The following is a 21,338-nucleotide window of genomic DNA, read 5'->3' on the forward strand; positions in this document are numbered from 1 at the left end:
CATCGACCAGTTTCTAGAAGCCCAAATCCTTAATGCCATTTAGAATGTTAAAATATTATGTAGATGTTAGGATATTATGATGGTTATTTACTTTTAACATTACTTTAATACTTTTTATTATATTATAAAGTTATTTCATGCTTGTTACACTCTGATTTCAGTTACATTTTCACGCTAGTAATTTCCCTCCTTCCTTTTCCCCCATATGCTCCTCTGTATACTTTAATTTGAAAAGTAAGTGGTAATAACCCATCCAAAACTCAATTGAATGGAAAATGAAAAATAAGACAAATGTTGCTTTAAAGATACACACAGCAGATACATTACAGATCAATTGGAGGTAACACTACGGAATAAAGATGCCACAGATTTTGATACCTCTCTCACTCCCTCTCGAATAGGTAGCACAAAGGTGAGATAGCTGTTAAGGAAATAGAAAATTCTCCTATTGCTTTTTTATTTCGATAAAAGTGAGAAAACTATCCTGGCTGGGATGGAACTAATTCATTTTCCTTCTCTCCTTTATACCATTCTGACCAACAGTCTTCCTTCAGTAGCTGAAGCTATTTCATTGGTGTTTCACCCCACGTGTCACAATACTGGACAGTCACCCAGGGCAAAGGACCAGCCTGGGAATCTCCATCAACTTGTTATAGGGGTGTTTCTGCAAAGGCATTGTATTCTAGAAGCCACCCATTTGTTCTGGGCAGGCTTCTGGTAACTATTTGCATCCCCACATTTCAAAAGATCCACTTTAACCAGACTTGCATGGAGCATCTTGTCAAAAGACATTCAGTTCTACTCTGAGACCTCAGCTTTGTTACCTGAGAAAACAACCCCAAGGGAGCTCTCCTCCTGCTGGTCTTTGCCCTTTGACTGTGTTTTGCTCTGGAAGGCAAGCTGACCTCAGCAGGAGGAGGGCCTGTTGTGTATGGCCCGGCTGCTCGCAGTGTGGTCCTTAGCGGGGCAGCATCAGCATCACCTGGGAGCCAGTTAGAAACACAGAGTCTAACCAGTGCCACCCCAATAAATTCAATAAAAGGGGGAAAAAGAAGAAACCCAGAGTCTTGGGCCCACTCCAGACCCCCTGAATCTGAATCTATATCTTAACAAGACTCTCAGGTGATCTGTGTGCACATTTAGGCTTAAGATGCAGTGGTGGCAGGAATCTGCCTGAGATCTCTTTTCCTAGCAACAGACCTCACCATCTCCTGGTCCCAAGATGTATCCATCCACTTTCCACTTCTCTTTGCACAGATCTCCCTGCAGTGCTCCTGGGGAAACTATTTCTATTTGGATGAGTTCCCAGCCTGTGGGTCTTACAGGGATCTGCATTTCTATGGTTCAGGTGGTCAAACATGTGTATGGCTCAGTCTCCCACTGGCCAAACCATGCCCATTCCCCTCCAAGTCATCTTGCTTTCCTTATTCCCACAGCTGTAGTGTTACCATCTTCATAAATTATTGTGAAAGAAGAAAATCACCAAAAGAAAAAATAGTCTCTATAAACCTGCATAGTTTAGAGCTAAAGAATATGTTAAAATTTTCCATCGTGGAAATTTCCCAGCTCCTGGGCTCTTCAGATTTTTTTTTTCAGAGCTGCAAGCAAAGAATGGAAATTTCCAATTGCAGCATCTAGGGCTGCTGTTCTGCTGACTGTCTTGCTCAGCTGGGGTCATCTGCTCCTCTAAGACATCAAGGAATGCCAAGGTAGGTCTGAGAGAACACACACACTTCCTCTGCAGGAGGGAAAGAATGTCTTTGTGCTGCCTCCAAGCTGTGATGAGGAGAGGGGATGGCGAGGTGACATGCCCTGCTCCACCCACCTGAGTGGGAATTTTATTGATAGTTAGCATGATCAGCAGCTTATCCTAGCTGACATCTTTCCAGTGGCAGCTGGCTGGCAGGTCTTTTGTTTTTTAAGAAATCCCTAACGTAGGTGGAAGATGCAGAGAGAGGGGAGGAAACAACATTTGTTAAAGACTACCCTTCTAAGTACTCGACCAGGAATTTTATATATATCATTTAACTTTTATGTAACCTGCCCAAAGGTTAACTTCTGATTTTCTGCACCCCAATTTTGGAAGCTTCATTTGTTCTTTCTGATATGGCCTTGTCTTCCCCGACCCTCCCAGAAATGTGTCATCTGCAAATATCCCGAAGGTCTGTCTCCCCCTCGTCAGTGATATCAACAGCTCAGTTCCCTTTCCCTGTATTGAAGTTGAAACATGTTTTCATTCACAGCTGGTCGTGATGTCTGAGCCAACAGGCATCTAATAGTTCCCTAAATTCTGTCCTGTTCATCCCCATGCGCTGCCACCGCTACTACAGAAGCCTGATGGTGGCAGCTCCACAGAAGACCAAGTAAGTGTACAAAGGCATTGGCTTCTTACAAACAAGTCCAGGCACCCTGACTGGCTCTGGGCCAGAGGCAATGTTCTCAGACCTAGGCTGTGTGGCTTATCTGAGTGGTTTGGAAGTTTTGTTTTCATTTTTAGTGTTTTGCTTTTTTTTTTTTTAGAGTTTTGGGGGATTCTGAATGACTCGAAGGCTCAAGGGTTACCTATGTTTATGTAGCCCATGGTTCCAGGAAAAGAATAGTTAAGGAAGATTTCCGAAATCACTATTGCTCTTTATTCTTAACGTTGTTTATTAAGGCAAGTTTGGTAATAAGGAAGATATCCCAGCAATAAATTTTTAAAAATCAGCACATGGCAAGTAAGAGTATTTATTCTGTTTTTTTTTCAATTACATAGCCATAGCCATAGTTAGTTTTGTCATCTTTGAATACAGTGACCGATTTTTTTACTTTTTAATTTTATTTTTTAAATCCTCACCTGAGGATACTTATTGATTTTAGAGAGAGAGGGAGAGAAACATGGATGCGAGAGAGAAACATCAATCAGTTGTCTTCAATGTGCATCCTGACCAGGGATTAAAGCTACAGCCTAGGTATGCACCCTGACCAGGAATCGAACCCACCATCTTTTTGTGTCTGGTCAGGAGTGTCCAACTTTTCGGCGTCTTTGGGCCATGCTTGCTGGAAGAATAAGAGTTGTCTTGGGCCACACATTAAATACACAAACACTAGTGACAACAAAAAAATCTCATAATGTTTTTAAGTACTTTACAATTTTGTGTTGGGCTGTGGGTTAGACACCCCTGGTACAGGACAATACTCCAACCAACTGAGCCACCCAGTGAGGGCTACAGTGACCAGTTTTAATGCCACCTAATAATGGAAGTAGAGAAGAGTGGGAATGGTCAGCAAGAATGTCGTAGGTCTATTTAGGCTCTAGTCTCAAAGGCTAACATTTATTTAGTCATTAGTAACTCCTGTGACAAGTTTTCCTCATCCCTTAAATCTGATTCTGATTCCATGACGAAATTCATCAAGATGACATTTTTATATGGGTCTGGGTCTCATATGATATGCAATACATTCCTGACAGGCTTCTTTCCATTCCTCCTCTGCATGTGTCATTAGCTAGCGGATATTGGTCCTCTTAGTTGAAGATAATGATGATTCATATCTGTAGGGCATGCTGAATAGATGTATGGTGACTATTCCTTTGCACTTTAGACCACAGAGATGACTTTTTAAGGGAGATTTATGGTTGGAATACGTGTTTGAGATGCTGATTGATTGATTTCAGTCGTGGCTCCAATTCTCTCCCTCCCCTGTCTCCCTGACCCTTACAATGTGACTTTGCAGCTCCTCCCAAGTGAGAGTCTATTTCCCCACCTAGGCCACTGAATCTAGGCTGGCCTTTTGGCTTCTTTTGGCCACTAGACTGCATCAGAAGCAACAATGGGCCAGTTCCAAGCCTAAACCTCAAGTATATGCTTCTACTTTCTGTCTTGGAACATGTGAACAAGCCAGGCTAGCCTGCTAGAGGGTGGGTGAGAGACCATGTGGAGTGGAAATGGGCCATCCAGACCAGTCACTCCAGAGCTCACACACCAGCTGACCACAAATACATGAGCAAGCCCACCAAGATCAGCGCGGCCCAGCCCAGATCAGCAGAACCACGCAGCCAATGCACAGTCTCAAGAGAAGTAATAAATGGTAGCTATCTTAAGCCACTAACTTTTAAGGTGGCTTGTTATGAAGCAATAGGTACTAATACAGATGACTAATTCCCCACCCTCCCCCCTTTTTTCTAACTGACAGGAAGCTCAGAGTCAAATCTGAAGGCCAATCACAGAATCTGTATTCATTCATTATTCATGTTCATTGCACCCTTTATGGCTAACATATTTGCAATCTTCTCTCTTCTTGGTAGTGAATTTTTAAAAAACTAATAACCTATGATTTGCCACTTTGGTTCTAAACTACTTGTAAATCAATCCCCTGTCTTAAACATTTAGGTGGTTTTTACTTGTCATTAGATTAGAAGAGATGACTCTAGAGCAGGACTGGCAAACGTTTTCTGTAAAGAGCCAGCAAGTAAACATTAGGCTTTGCAGGCCATACAGCCTCTGTCACAGCTACTCAACTCTGCCGTCGTAGTGATAAAGCAATGCTAGACGACATATTAATAAGTGGGCATGGCGGTGTTCCAAAAAATCATAATGATAAAAATAGGTGGTGGATAGGATTTGGCCCTCAGGTCAACATTACTATGCAAAAAACATCTTCATCTTTTCTATGATCCCATCATTTTTCTTGTAATTCATCCCAATTACTTTGAAAAAAATAGGTAAACTCAGTGAATTTACTTCCTCTATCAGAAGATCAGAAGGGGCTGACCTCAGAGCAACTACCAGCATTTGTACAGGGCAAGTGTTGTACTGAACAACTTAAAATTCCCTAGCGACTTAGTCCACGACTGGGTATTTAGTTAATGCTAAAAACTGGGGTGACACAATGTCTCGTTTGTTTTGTTTCATTTCACAGACTCTAATCCCAAATACACTGTATGTCACAATGAGGATGGAGCTCCAGTTGTACTTCCCGACTCGGAGCTCCCTGAATGTATTGTGCTTTTTCACGCCTCTCTAGCTCTGCACACAATGTTCCTTCTTCCTGGAACGCACTTAGCCCTCTTCTCTTACTGGCTAACACCCACTCGCTAATCAAAACTAAGCTGAATGATACTGCCTCTTGGAAGGCTTCCCTGAGTGCACCTCCACCTCCTCACCCCCGACTTCCAGTCTGCACACTCAGTCTCGGCATTTATTTTACTAAATTAATAATTAAAATAGTTAGTAATGCTTATATGGTGCCAGGCACTACTGTGTGCCAGGCACTGTTAAATATATCATTTAAACTGAAATTTTCAGTATATTTTCCATTTTCCTAGTGCAATCACTCATTCAAAAACATTTACTGCGTTTTTATGCTAGCACAAGCTCTCAGCTCTCAGCTTGTGCTAGGCAAAAAAGAGAAATAAAACACAAGCTTATAATATAGAGTGTAAGCACACTGGGGGCACATACTGTGTCTTATTTGTCTTTATTTCTCAATACCTAGCAGTCCAGAGCAAAGATTTTAAAATTAATATTAGATGAATGAATGAATGAAAATAGCTAACACTGACATACAACATGAGCCAGGCAATATCTTATGCTCTTTCCATGTGTTAAAAAGAAACAACAGATCCAAAATGGAATCACTTGTGGTAAGCTCCACCAAGATTTAATACCTAACCTAACTGCAACTGTGGCCTCTCCCAGGAGTGGAATTTTGAAGCAGTGAATCTGGAATTTCCCAGTCAGCACTAGGTCAGGTAATCTGCCTGATAAGACCCCCTGCCTTCCCCTGAAAGAAGATGTCTTTGCCTGAAATAATTCACTCTTTTAATTTTTTGCCCCATCCCATTTCTGTCAATAAAAGCCTTCCACTTTGTACAGCAACTTGGAGCATCTTTCTACTTACTAGATGCTACCTGATTCATAAATTATTCAATAAAGTCAATTCGATCTTCACATTTACTTGGTTGATTTTTTGTTCTTTAACACATGGCTATGCTCATTAACGCCTCATAACAACTCTAGGGGGTAGCCAGTAGAATTATTGCCATTTCACACTAGGGGAATTAGATTTGGAGAATGTTTAAGTAACCTGCCCACAGCCACACAGACAGTGCGTGACAAAGCTGGTCCCAGAGTGCATGCTCATAATCACTGGATGAAATGAAAGCTGAGTGACTCAGCAGAAATCCATTGCCACTCCTGGAAAAGTACTTCAAAGGACACATCTTTGAACACATGGGTGATCCAGTGGTAATGGTGATGTGCTTGGGTTTAGGAGTCAGAACTGTGTTCAAATTTGCACTCACGTGCTCAATGTAAGATGTGATCAGTGGTGCTACCCTCACATTCACTCATAGCACAGCATGGTTGTATTCTGAACTCCAAGATGACTTCTCCCAGCACCCTCTCCTCCTTTCTGATGGGCACGCACTGGTGTTGGAGGAGCAACTCTGGCACAGCTGCCAGCATGGGACTGCTGTTTTGACTCTACCCTGGTGGCAAGCAGGGTTATACAATAGACCCATCTGTGCTGGCCTATCCAGTGGATGCTTCAGCAAATTAACATTTTTAAGAAGACTAAGTAGGAATACCCATAATGCTGCTCCTCTTTTTTTTAAGAAAAGGATTACTGCCAATCACTCACTGATGGCTTTGGAAGTCCCCAGGGGGCCTCCCAGGCAATATGCCACTCAGTGGGGAAGACACAGACAGGAAGAGACAGTGACTGGCCTTCAGCTGTCTCTGAGGACAGGCCTGCTCTGCTGAAAAAGAAAGAACAGATAGTTCCAACTGAATTTTGCTTTTGAAACAAACATGGGTTTGGGAAGTTCTAGGTCTGAACATTAGGACATCAGAAAAGAATAGTGGTCACGAAGTACTTGCAGACTGTTGACGTCACAGTCCGTCTGAGTGTAGAACAAACGTGTACATTCCCCTGCCTCCGGGCAGTTTTCTTTAAAAAAAAATTGGACTGGGCTTTTTATGCAGCTGTGAAGAACAGGGTAGAGAATATAGTCAATAATATAATAACTACGTATGGTGTCAGATAGGTACAAGACTTAATAGGGAGATCACTTCATGAGTTTTATAAACATCTCATCACTATGTTGTATGCCTGAAATTAGTGTAATATTGTATGTCAGCTGTAATTGAAAACTTTTAAAAAATGCTAATTGGAATTTTCCCCTTTACTTATTTTGCACTTAAGTGGAAAGGAGGATACAAAGAGGCGATTTGCTTGATGGCCTCCACTGAAGACCTGGAGAACATAACGAAGATGGGCCAGGGCTGGAACCAGCTCCCACAAGCTTCCTGTTCTCAGCCTGAGGCGGGACCAAGCCCAATAAGAATTTGACAGTTCAAGAATCAGCTCTTGAAAGCAATCATTTGTCACCGCAGGGCTATGCAAAATCGTACCTGCAAATACATGGTAAGGTATGAAAAGTTAGTGTCTTTCCCTTTCTCCTCTACAGGCTTTGCTCTTGGTCAATAAGTAATCATGGGACTTCTCCAGGAAAACGTTGTTGCCTGGCTGGAAGCCTTGAGACACCTTCAGCTGACCAGTATTCTTGGGCACCTACAAACATTTTTCAGAGTTCAGGTAGAATTTATAGCACCTTATTTTCCGAGTAATCCAAATATTATTGTGTTTATAGTCCATTTCATACAGTTTAACACGTAATAATTCTCGGCTTGCTTCATTATGCAAAACTTGCATTTTTCTCATGTAGATCATCAACTCGCTGAGCAGGGATCATGTCCTTACTTCTTTTGAATCCTCCACAGACTAAACAGAATGCAAAAGCACAGTACTGGGTGGTCAAAGGGAAATGACCACAGAACAGCATCTGGAGACCTGCATAGTTTCTGAGCCTCCTGCCCACTTCAGCCTGGAATAAGGCCTTCAGGAAGCAGTAAGTTTCTGATGTGCAGTTTTCTCACCTTGAATTTGCCCTATGTACCTCGTCGGCTTGTTGGGAGGATCAAAGAAGACAACATATGTGAAAGTATTTTGTAAACCAATATTTGCTAGGTACCTAAATGTAAGAAATCTTCAGAAGAGACACTTAGTAAATATCCGGTTGATTTTTAATGATGTTATTATATTCCCCTTTCTTCCTTACATTCATTTCCTTTGGGGGTTTTATTTCCCAGGATTTAATTTGATCTGAGTGGCACAGCCATTCCACATCTTCCTGATACTGTGTGACATATTCCCTAGTGCACTTTACCCCACAGTACCTTAAAATTGCATTGAAATCTAAGCAAGCCAACAAGAGTCACAAAGCAAGCCGTGGTCACATCTGTCATACGAAGACAAGTGCGTGAGATCAATGCATTTGTCATTCACTGGCAGGGGTGTCCAACCTTTTGGCATCTCTGCGCCACACTGGAAGAAGAGTTGTCTTGGACCACACATTAAATACAGGGAGACACGTAATCACAGGGACATCTCATAATGTTTTAAGTAACTCTACTATTTTGTGTGGAGCCACATTCATATATGGCCACCCCGGGGCGCGTGTCACCCATGGACTGCAGGTTGGACACCCCAGCACTGGAGTTTCAGAGCCTTTCTCGTGTGGTGTCAACCCAATCAAATTGTAGCCTAGGCCAGGATTATGCATATTTCTAAATTCCAGCACATATTTGATACTTGAGAGCAGTAGATCATTGCTCTAAGCCCAAGCCAGCTGAGAAGAGAATGAAAAACATGGCACCTTAAGTGGAAAATTTTACAAAGAGATGACACTCTGACACAGGCTTTTAGAATGATTCATCTATTTATAGTCCTCATTTTCTTTGTTTAAAAAATTGTTGTTCAAGTACAGTTGTCTCCATTTTCCCCCAGCAATCCCCCCTGCCCCACCCATTTTTGCCTCCCACCCTCAATCCCACCCCCCTTTAACTTCGTCCATGTGTCCTTTATACGTGTTCTTGGATAAACTTATTTTCTATTTGTTCTTAGCAATGAAGACAGTCTCTCTGTAGTAACAGAATTCTATATGATATATTGGGAAAATAATTCAAACATGGTTCTTCCTCAGAAAACTTCTGGAGGATATAGAGTTTAATCTCAGATTTTTGTTTTTTCTCATTTAACTAGAGAGAAAAAATGGAGACACTAAGAGATAAAATAAGTTCTCTATTCTAGGGATCGGCTTATATAGATTTCTGATTCCCTGTCTAATACTCTAAATCGAAATAACACAATAGTAAAAATAACTGGAGAATTGATGACTTGTTTCAGGTAACAACTGTCATCTCTTTTTAAAAATTTTTTTAATTCAATTTTTATTTTTATTGTTGACACTATTACAGATGTCTCCCATTCCCCTCCTTTGCCCCCTCTTACTGAAAATTTTCAATTTTAGCATTTTCAATTAATTCATGAAAGCTACGTGAAGCTATTTTTCCCCCAAGTTCAATGATAGAATGTCAACTGCAGCGCTCATGTACAGGGTTGAAGCATTTTGTCGACATTGTGAATCCAGGCCAGCTTTGAACTTTGTTGATGAACATATTAATGATGCTGTTTTTATGTGACAAAAAAAGAGGAATTTCTTTTTCAATCCAACACAGTTTTCTGAAACCTCATTTATTTTCTTGGTTAAGCTTTATATTATGGAAAGTTTCAAATACTTAGCCAAATAAAGAAAAAATAGTAAAAATGGATCCAGATTCCTTTCTTTTTAATTTTTAAAAATTATTGACATGACTTCAGGTGACCCCTATCACTCCCCCAACTTCTATCTTAATGAACTTGTCATCCAGCTTCAACATATGTTGTGAAGCTTCATTTTTTTTGAAGCTTCATTTTTAATAGATATTCATATCTATTAAAATTAAACTCATACTACATGCTAATACATTTTAATGTTCAAATCTAATAACATTCTTATTCATATATATCGTCTCCTAAAATAATTTTATTTTCACCAGATACTTTTCTTCCACACTCTCAAACCTCTCTCACTTCTCCTGGGGCTAAGTGAGGCCAGCCCCTTTCATGGTCAATGCCAGAGGCAAAATACCTAAGAAGAGGAGCAAGTGGTACATTTAAAATGTGTTAATTTATTTATTTTAAAAATTCAGGTGCGTGCCATATATTTATTTTTTTATTTTATTTTTATTTTTAATGGTTTCTTTTTTAATAGTTCCTTTTTATTGTATTTCTTCATTATCATCTATCTCTTTTATATCCTCTTATACCCCTACCCACTCCCCCTGTCCACACAATAACCACACTGATGTTCATGTCCTATTTTTTTCTCTTTTTTGATTTTAGAGGGAGCGGAAGGAAGGGAGGAAGAGAAATATCAATTGGCTGCCTTCCGAATGCACCCTGACTGGGGACTGAACCTGCACCCAGGCATGTGCTGTGACCTGGGAACTGAACCAGTGACCTTTCAGTTTGTGGGACAATGCCCAACCAGCTGAGCCATACCAGTCAGGGCGATTTAAAGTTTATTAATTATTCTCTTTCCATGACACCATGCCTTACTCTCTGTGTCTAAAACATTGCTAGAGAATAGTGCTGATGGGAAGGGAGGCACTTCCAACAAAAGAACCGATCTTTTGTCCTTTTGCCCCCTAAATATATGGCAGATGGTAGGTCCTGCAAGGGGATTACTCCATACTTGAAGCTAAAGGGAGAGAGAGCCCCAGGGACAAATATTACAGCCCAAGTGTTTCAAGGTATAGAGTTTCTTATATGTAATAGGTCCTTATTTATTTGATTTATTTTTATATATTAATATATAATAAAGAATTTTGCTGAGTACAAATAATTTGCACTACAAATTATTTGTCTTGTCTAAGATTTATCAAAATGCATATCAATTTGTAGCCAAATCATACCCAGAGGGGATCTCAAATAATAATAATTTTTTAAAAAGAAGGAAATTAGAATTACAGAGTTGGGTAGAAGTCATTTGGCTTTCACATAACTTTGGTTTCTTTTATATTGTTCCCCATGAAAAAAGAAAACAGCAGAATTCCTACCTAGATGGTAACACTTGTACCATTCACGTAATTGTAGGAGTCTTGATTGCTCTTGGGAACAAGTACACCGCTGTGGCATGAGGTGGAAGGTATAATTTGAAACCAGACAAGAGATAAAAGGCTTCTTTTAGAAACAATATAATCATGTAAATGTAAAAGTAAAAAAGAAGGCTTAATAATTTCACCAAGTAATCTAAAGCTAAATTTTATAGGCAAGTTCCTTACTAAAGTATACCACACTTTGTAGAACTCAAGCCTACTGCGGAAAAAAGGTTTTAAAACATCTTTTAAAACAAAGGCAATGGGGGTAGCAAGCACAAAATATATAGGAGTATTATTCATTATTGTTACTTGCTGTACCACCTGTGATAACTTGTTTTGCGTTTAGTAAAGGCTCAGAGAATGAACTCTTATCATCATCCACTCCTGTGTGGACTTTTCGAATCGAGGACAATAGCTCTCCTTTTTCTTCAATGGTCTAAACTCTGGGAGGTGCGGGGCAGAGGAGTGGAGGTCAGTCAGAACTGGTCTCCTTTCCACTTCTGCTTAGGAGTTTGCGGCTGTCTATGAAGGATGTGGAAGGAGGTGAGGCACACAAGCCTCCTTCATTATTGCACAGCCCAAGTGACCTTCCCTGAAGAACTCAGCTGCACTACTTCCTCGGCACATTCACAACAAATCTCTGAGAAACAGGAATCTCTGAGCTACAGGTTACTCAGGGGAAAAAAAGGTATTAATTTACTCAGGAGAAGTAATCGCTTCATAGGAAAAATTTCAACTTAACAGAGGGGAAAATAACTTTTCAAAAAGGATCAAGCCAGTAAACATAAGGAAAGGAAGAAAAAATTAAACAACAATGAAGAAGAATAATTAGTAAAAATAAAAATGGAAAGAACACTGATAAATATATCTGTTACCATTATAAATTTGAACTAATCGAACTTCCCTTTCAAAAGACAAACTGTCAGATTAGGTTAAAAAGGCAAAAAAAAAGCAAAATTAAGCTATTATAAGAAATTCACTTCCAATAAAGTGACAAATTTTGAAAACAAATGATTGGACAGATGTATGTCAGCCAAATCCAAAAGCAAGAATGGCAATGTTAGTGTCAAATTCAAGACCAAAAGTAGTAAATAAAAACAAGGAGATGGAATGATTAAAGGCATTGTGGCAGAAATTGCTAGATGCCTATGCAATGCCCATTACTCTTCACTCTTGCTAACGAAAACCTCAGTTTAATTTGGCACAGCCATGTGTCCTAATAAAAAAAATCAATTTTTCTTTTCTCTTTTACAGTCAGGGGTAGACAGTAAGTTGAAAGTGAAGTTTAGTGGCCAGGTCTAATTCAGCTAGAAGCTACTTATTTTTGCCTTTCTCTTTTTTCTCCTTTCTGACTGGAATATATATGTGATGGCTGGTGCTACAGAAGCTATGTTGCCACCACACCTTGGAGAATGTGCACTCCATAGTAAAGGTGGCAGAACAGAAAGACCAATGGGGTTTGCATTCCAGATGACCATGCAGCTACTCCACTAGCCCTGAACTTCTTACCATTAGACATCTTTTATGGTTGAAAAAAAACACATTTGTATTTATGTAAGCCACTTTTATTTGGGTATCATTTTCTATGTAGCCAGCTGAATTTCCTGTGGTACAGATATAAACATGAAAAAAATAACGTTGTCAGTACTAAAGAAATAGCACAAAAATTTAAAAAAATCAAAACCAACTAGAAAGGCAAACAGAATTGATGAACTTGACACCCATAGCATATACCTCTTTTAGAATTTGCTAGAATATGAAGGCAACTGCAAGAATATAAAGATTACAATAATATAACCTATAAGTCTATTATTATACATGCATTATATGTTATTAGTATACAGTATAAAACCCACAAATATATACCTCACCAAAAGAGAGTATACAGTCTTTTTATATGTGTATGAAAGATTACAAAGTCAGCTATATACTTAGCCACAAAAGATGAAAGCATACTGTAGTATAAGGTAATGATGGAAGCAGACAGTCTGCTTTACCCTTGCCAGCAGAGTGACCTTGGGCAAGTACCTTAAACTTCCTGGGCTTTTCCAGTTTGACATCCACATACCTAGATAAAGCTGCTAGTGCCACATGTTACTAACTCCAGGTAGAGGTGCCAGGTCATCAGGTGGCTGTCACTGTTTCACTTTGGGAGGGTCAGCAGCAGGCTAGGAGGTTAACATTTCTCCTGTTGGCCTCCACTGAAACAGTCAACAACAACCGTCTCGCGGGGAATTCAAGGGCACCAAAAGAATGTTAAATGGGTGAATTGTTACTTGCAGGAAAAGAAACAGGCTCCATGTTTCCAATTATTCTTCATTTCAGACAACAACTAGCTGTTTCCGTTGGCTGGCACAGTAGCTGAATGGGGAACACTATTGAGTAAACGCTGCTGAAGAAGGATGAATGCGGGACAGTGAATTTTTTGACACAGTCTCAGCTTTATTTCTGCCTATTGCTGGCAGGCTACCACAAGGGGCGTAAGGAAACAATTGACAAAAACTTTGTAAATAAGGCTTAAAGGACAAGATGTCTCTATAGCCCCCCAAAATATAAACTTTTTGTACCAACGAGAATCATCTGTGATGTAACACAGAACCCCTAAATTTAGCTGTTGGTTAAGAAATTTTAAAAATGCATAGATTTTTTAAAAACTCCAAAAATAAACCATTTTTAATATCACAAAAATAAAATACTGAAGTAATTAAACTTTTAAAATAAAGAAAAGATCAAGTATTTTAATATATATATACACACATGACTATTAAGAATATTATTAATTATATATTTTAATAAATTTCATATAAGCAGATTATAAATATATAGGCTATATTATAAGTTATATGTATTCACTGTTTATATTTTGATACAACTTTGATATTTTGATTAAATTAAAATTTATTTAATTTAATAGAATAAAATTAAGTAAAATAACAATTTTAATTTAATATAATGCAACAAATTTAATACAATAAACAAAATTAAATTTAATACAAGTGTTAGATATGCAAAAAATCTTAAAAGTTTTATCCATGAACTTAGAGCAAAAGCAGAAATGAACTGAAGTCAGTAAATTCCCCAACTCATTTTAGGTCACAAATTATTAATAAACTCACTCTCTGATGTTCAACTGGGAATGAACAGGATATTTGCTCCTTTGCTTTTGGGGATCTTTAACTGCATCAGCAAAGTGATATTTATGTTTTTGCATGTTTCATCTCAAATATGTTGATGTGCAAATAGATAAACTGAGGGTGGTTGTTATTATTTTTTGTCCAAAATATTTCCTTACTCTCTAGGTGTTCCTAATTTTTCTTAGCATTATCTTAGCATATCAGTTCTTCACCAATCCCTATGCCTACTTCTCGTCAAAAAGTTTTGTGCAATTGCAAAATCAGCTCCCATCTTCCTGCTTAGAACGACCTTTTCATTAACTTCTGTACTCACAAGTATCCTTTCTCAGCCTTTGCTGAAGTTCTTGTCATTCACAGAAGGTCCATCTTTTTTTCTATGTGCAGGAGAACATCAAACTCAAAAAGATTTTCTATCTTTGAGGTTTCAGACTGATTCAGATACAGTTCAAATAATGTATTGCTTCTGAAATGTATTGCTTTCTAAAATGAAATAGAGTGCCCACTTATCAGAAAAGGAGACAGGCTGGGGAGAAAAGACAGAGAATGAAGAGAAAGGAAAGAGGCAGAGAACAGACTTCCCCTGTTTAAACTGTACTAAAAGCTGAGATTCTGTGGTTTTGCAATCCTGGTGATTAGCACAATGCCATCAGGACTACGTGGTTTTTAAAAATTCAACTTGGCAGACGGTAATCCGTATTTACTGAAATGAATTGATAAAACTGGTGTTAAGAACTACATTAAAATGATTAGAAGATTTTTTGTTCTGGTCTAGATTTTATTTTAAGGATTTTTTTTAATTCCAAAATTGTCTTGCTAAAATTTGTGAGTCTGTCTAATCCTGTAAGGCACGGAATCATCTTGCATTCCTGCCTTTTCCCCACATACAGAGGTCAGATGCCTTGTGCTGCCTTCCTCTTCACGAAGGGACAAGATGTCACAGAGTGATGTTAAAGGATAAAGAAGGATTAAAAAGAACAGAGAAGGCATTCTGAGGCAAACACAACATATGAAATCGGGAATCTTTTTTTCCACATAATTTGTAAAGCTTTTTGGCTCTTTCTCATTCCCTCATATTCGTTTTGCCTTCACTGGTCAGGGAAACTCAGTTTGGCCTATTAAGAATTTCATCTGCCTCTCTGGAAAAGGGCAGGCAGAGGCGAGGGTTGGGGGGGGGTGAAGGGACAAGGGGGATTTAAAGTGTTTAAAGCTTGAAGAGGGAAAGTGAAAACTGAAAATTAAATTTAATTGTTTCTTTCTCAAACATCACTTCTGGTTATAAGACAATTTGCAATAGATAAAGATCATGTTTTTACAAACATAACTCACATCACCATTCTGGGACTCCAACGTGCCCCTCTTCCATGTTTCGGTCAGGGAAGAAATTCATCTTACCCAGAATCCAATCATTTAAAGTGAGTCACAATGCATGACTCAAGATTCAATTAGCTCCAGTATTTTTCCTCATATTATATTGTTTCCTTTGAGACTGGCTTGTAGGAGGGTTACTTCTCTACTCCCAGGTAGCTATAGCTTTTGGCTAAACTTTGTCTATTGTATGAATATGTATGCGTATGAATAAGGTACAGTATGTGCATTTACATGGTGTTTGAATAGTGCTTTAATTATAAACATAAGTTTAAAGAAAATAACAGCCCTAGCTGGTGTGGCTCAGTGGACTGAGTGCTGACCTGTGAACCAAAGGTTGCTGGTTCAATTCCCAGTTAGGACACATGCCTGGATTGAGGGCCATGTCCCCAGTAGGGGGCATACAAAAGGCAACCACACATTGATGTTTCTCTCCCTCTCTTTCTCTCTCCTTTCCCATCTCTCTAAAAATAAATAAATAAAATATTTTTAAAAAATAAAGAAAATATCAGTTCACCAATTCACCCAAGGAAAGGACAAATTAACTAAAACAAATACCATATTACAGAATACACCTGATTTTTGTTTTTAAAATCAAGTAACTTTTACTCAAATTTTACACATTTGACTTAGTCATTTCTCTTATACTAGGGATAGAAATATCCCTCATACATTTGAATTATTTATCATAGATGTCAAACACTATGCAAAGATTTATGGTGAAATTAATACTATGGATTAAGTATAAGTGGCTGCTCCCTGTTTGTATTTGACAGCACAATCAAACCCTCTTTTGCTACAGTTAAGATGGGAGACATTTCCATGATTTTCATAGCGTGCAAGATAGGTAGACTTCCGTTCATATTGTCTAACTTTCCTGGGTCTCTGTGCCTGCTCACTAAAAAATTAATCCTTGTGCAGCTGGATTAATTAACCCTGAACCAAATCTTTCAGAGACTCTTTAGTGGTTCTGGTCAAAGGTGAAAGGCTCACACTCCTAGATCTTGCGCTCACAGCCTTTCTCCACCTGGCCCCAGGCTACACTCCTGCTACATCCTTCCTACGCTGCCCCCACTTGTCTATCCGCTCCCTCCCTGCGCTTTTCTACCTTTGAGTATTGACTCACTCAAGTTCTCACCTGGAATACCTTCTCCCTTTTGTAAATTTTATATTTTTAACTATATAAAATAATGCACAACTACATAATTCCTGGAGAAATATTTAAATATAGAAGTATATGTACAGTAAAAGGCCCCTATGCATTCTAGCCCTTCCTGCCCCTCCCCCCATCACTCGCTAACTGCACTCCCTTCCCCCCAGATTTGCTGGGTATCTTTCCAACTCTTTCTCTGCATTTAATATACATATACAGTTTTTATTTATTTCATTTTTAGGCAAGTGGGGCTAACTATACACTCTGTTCTGTGACTAGCTTCCTCCTATTCAAGTTATTAAACTTCTTCTCTCCCCAAAGGCCCCCCTGCCTTCCTTGAACATCTAACTCTTGGTGTCCATGCTACTCTTGGTGTCCGATGCATCTCTTTGCGGTGCTGGGTTGTTCAGGATTTTTATATGTTAGTGTCTTATTATTGGAATGTGTAGTCTTTGAGGACAGGAACTTGTCTTTATCTTTTGTGGTGGTTGTAACTGTATTGTGCACAAAGTACATACTCAAAAGTATTGAACTGAGTTAGGTAAACGTCAGGTTCCCTATTTCTCAATCTAAGGTGGAAAAACATTGCTTAAATGGAGAGAAAACTAAAAATGTACAACACTGAAGTACTTTAGAGTTTCATAGCCTCTCCTAAGAATTCTCCCAATCTGGTCTACATGACGGGTAGGCAGATTTCTACACATCAACTGAGAAGTGCAGGAACTTTGGGAGAAGTCACAGACCCTAGACAAAACTTTTCTTCTCTGACCTCTCAGACCAAGGACAGCTCCACCAGTTAAAAAGTCCTTGGAGAAGAAAACATTCTTATATAATGAAAGGACATTTACAGTGCAGGGTGATAGGGGAAAGGGGTGTAAGGGAATTACAGTCTATACAAGGAAAGCACTCTTTCAGGCTTCTTCTAAAATCTCAACTCTCACTGAATTACTTCTCCAGTGGAAATAATCACTGGCCTAATAGCCACAGCAATTGGAAAAGCCTTTCAGTTTTCCTTTTAACATAAAAGCTGTATAGATGAACTTGACATTCCATTTATTTATTTATTTATTTATTTATTTATTTATTTATTTACCTACTTACTTACTTATTTATATTCTCACCCAAGGATATCTTTGTTTATTTTAGAGAGAAAGAGAGAGAGAGAGAGAGACATTGATGTGAGACAAAAACATTGATCTCTTGCTTCCCAAATGCGTCCCATCTGGAGACTGAACCTTCAACCTAGGTACGTGCCCTGACTGGGAATCAAACCCACAGTCTTTTGGTGTACGGGATGAACCTCCAACAAACTTAGCCACCCAGTCCAAGGCAAACTTCTCATTACTTTTTAAAAAATATTATTTTCTCACATCACAGATGAGGCAAAACAACCAATATAAGAAGTTGTTATATTGAATGAGTTACTTAATACTTTCATGCCTCAGTTTCTTTATCTGTCCAAAATGGGTATAACGATAGTGCCTATTTTATTGGATTCTCATCAGTAAATGAGAGAACCAAGTGCAGTATGTAGCCAAGTCTGGCTCAGTAAGTTCTCAAAAATGTTAGCTATGATGAGGATGATCGTGTTATGGCTTCTCACGTCTGTGTCAGAAGCTCAGAGGATTTTCTACATGGGACTTTAGTCAATGAAGGCCCACGAGAAAGAACATTGTTGAGCTGTTATCATGGTGAACAATATGAGTGATATTTCTTAGAATATCCTATTCAATTTTTTCAATCTCATTACAACAAATTTGCTTAGAACCTTCACTAAACTGACTGACTATTGCTTGAAATAGATGAGTTATTAAATGGAAAATCTCTTTTCATTAAAAATTTCCTCTGAAATAGCATAGTTTTTTATTCCTTTTGACATCATACATGTCCTCTATTAATAGTCTCAATTCTTAAGTCCACATAACCCACGGAAAGAATCTATTTTAATATTTAATAGTTAAGGATTTTTTTTATCAAAAAAGTTGCTGTTGGTCCCAAAAAAGCTAAATCGTTCAACTAAGACCATTAATCAAAACAAATAAATTATTTTAGTTAAGGACTAAATACTTAGAATGCTGCAGGTAACCAAAATAGTGAAAATACCTTAAATTGCTAATTTTCAGATCTGGAATAGTTATTAAGTTATTAATAGTTATTAAGTTATTACACAGAGAAAAACCAAAGCAATTAACTGGTTAATTCAGACACAAAAACACTTGGCATCAACTGATTGAGAGTTTCAGGTTGAATTATTTGGTTATTGAATTGCTTACTTTGCCTGGGCAATGCCTATATAATAAATTAACAGGCTACCTTGATAATTAATGTGTGTTCATTAATGTACAGGCTAAAGGCATAGGATATGAAATCAGAAAGATGAGTTTAAATTCCAGTTTGGTAACCTCCTAGGTCAGTCTTGGGTAAACTGACCTCTCTGGGATTCCATTTCCTCATTCCTAAAGTGTGAGTATTATGTATTCTGCTGGCTTGTTAGGATAAAATAAAGTGATATACATATAAAGAGCTTAACTGACACCTAGTAGGTAGACGTTGGATTGTTTCTTTTGTCTGTTTTAACCATTTTGATTTTTAACCCTTGATAATAAACAACTAAATATAAAAATATATCAGACGATGATAAGTACCATGGAAGAGAGCAAAGTGGGAACCTTACATGTCTTCCAGAGTGTCGGGGGGCAGCTAAAGCAAGGAAAACTGGAAGGAGAGAGACATGGATAAGGGGGCTTAGCCTCAATCCCAGACATATAAACACTGTCAGGGTGCACAGGGCAAACTGTGCTCTTTTGACCTTTGTTGTTTCATGATGTGACCATCATAATCAGGAGGACATAGTCTAAAATTATAAAGGCAAGTGGAGAAGAACTCAGGAATGAGGAGGTGGGGGAGCTGAGACTTGAGGGACTAATGAGCTGTAGGGCCAGCCATTGGTGTCAGTGGCCCTCCGTCCTAAATGCAGGTTCCACTGGCCTGGAAACACACTTCCCATTGATACCTTGCAGTCCAGAGGGTGAGTTGTATTGTAGCAGCAGATTTTTTTGATCATATATAAATACACACACACACATTTCATTGTTGTTCAATTACAGTTGTCCCAATTTTCCCATCATTGCTCTCCTCTGCCCTGCCCACCCGCCCTCAGTCAATCCCCACGCTGTTGTCCATTACCATGTCTCCTTTATACATACTTCCCCTCCTTTCGTTTGTTATTCCTCTATCCCTTCCCCTCTGATCATTGTCAGTTTGTGCCCTATTTCTCTTGCTCTATTTTGCTTGTTTGTTTTGTTCATTAGGTTCCTATTATAGATGAGATCATATGGTATTTGTCTTTTACCTCTTGGATTATTTCACTCAGGATAATACTCTCTACTTCCTCTATGCTCTCAAAAAGGGTAGGAGCTCCTTCTTTCTTTCTGCTGCATAATATTCCATTGAGTAAATGTACAGTTTTTTGTGAATCGAAGTACCTGCTGAGCTAAAGCCAGCCCTAAATGTACACAGTTTTTTAATCCATGCATCTACTGATGGGCACTTAGGCTGTTTTCAGCACTTGGCTATTGTAAATAACACTGCTATGAACATCGGGGTGCATAGGTTCTTTTGAATTGGTGTTTCAGGATTCTTAGGGTATGATCCCAGCAGTGGAATCATTGGATCAAAAAGGCAGTTCCATTTTTAGTTTTTTAAGGAAATTCCATACTGTTTCCCACAGTGGCTGCACTGGTATGCATTCCTACCAACAGTGCAGTAGGGTTCCCTTCTCCTCACTCCGAGCCAGCACATATTGTTTGTTGATTTGATTATGATGACCATTCTGACTGGTGTGAAGTGGTATCTCGCTGTGGCTTTACTTTGCATCTCTCTAATAGCTAGTGATGCTGAGCATCCTTTCATAAGTCTATGCGCCCTCTGTATGTCCTCCTTGGAGAAGTGCCTGTTCAGGTCTTTTGCCCATTTTTTAATTGGATTGTTTGTCTTCCTGGTGCTGAGTGGTATGACTTTTTTATATATTTTGGAGATCAAACCCTTGTCCGAGGTATCATTGGCAAATATGTTTTCCCATACAGTTGGTTCCCTTTTCATTTTGCTGATGGTTTCTTTAGCCATGCAGAAGCTTTTTAATTTGATGTAGTCCCATTTGTTTATTCTTTCCTTTATATCCCTGTCTCTAGGGGATATATTGGTGAAGGTATCGCTGCATAGAATATTTGACATTGTACTGCCTGTGTTTTCTTCTAGGACTGTTATGGTGTCATGACTTATATTTACGTATTTTATCCATCTTGAGTTTATTTAATATATATATATTATTTCAAAAATAAAACAACCACATTATAGAAAGGATGCAACCTACATATAGAAAATCTAAAAGATGTAGAAAAAAATAAGCCACCTATAATCCCATTATCCTAAAGTATTTAATATCAGCAGTTGGTCCTGGCAGGTGTGGCTCAGTGGATTGAGTGTTGGCCTGCAAACTAGAGGGTCACAGGTTCTAGTCCCAGTCAGGGCACATGCCTGAGTTGCAGGCCAGGCCCCCAGTGGGGGGGTACTTGAGAGGTAACTGCACATTGATGTTTCTCTCCCTGTCTTTCTTCCTCGCTTCTCTGCTCTCTAAAAATAAATAAATAAAATCTTAAAAAA

General features: G+C 38.7%; 1 protein-coding gene and 1 long non-coding RNA gene across 4 annotated transcripts in view; one reads left to right on the top strand and one right to left on the bottom strand.

Annotated features, from left to right (window-relative positions):
* The window catches only part of MKLN1 (muskelin 1), a 332,925-nt gene that overhangs the window by 265,716 nt on the left and 45,871 nt on the right, over window positions 1-21,338 (bottom strand). The gene's annotated exons all lie outside the window — the stretch shown is intronic.
* LOC128626150 (uncharacterized) lies at window positions 1,644-10,751 on the top strand. Its single transcript, XR_008390076.1, has 5 exons — window positions 1,644-1,709; window positions 2,244-2,363; window positions 7,186-7,412; window positions 7,764-7,891; window positions 10,267-10,751. It is a non-coding gene; the product is annotated as an uncharacterized LOC128626150 (long non-coding RNA).

Source organism: Artibeus jamaicensis, unplaced genomic scaffold (assembly GCF_021234435.1).
Source record: "Artibeus jamaicensis isolate MK-2021 breed Jamaican fruit bat unplaced genomic scaffold, CSHL_Jam_final scaffold_3307, whole genome shotgun sequence".
Taxonomy (NCBI): domain Eukaryota; kingdom Metazoa; phylum Chordata; class Mammalia; order Chiroptera; family Phyllostomidae; genus Artibeus; species Artibeus jamaicensis.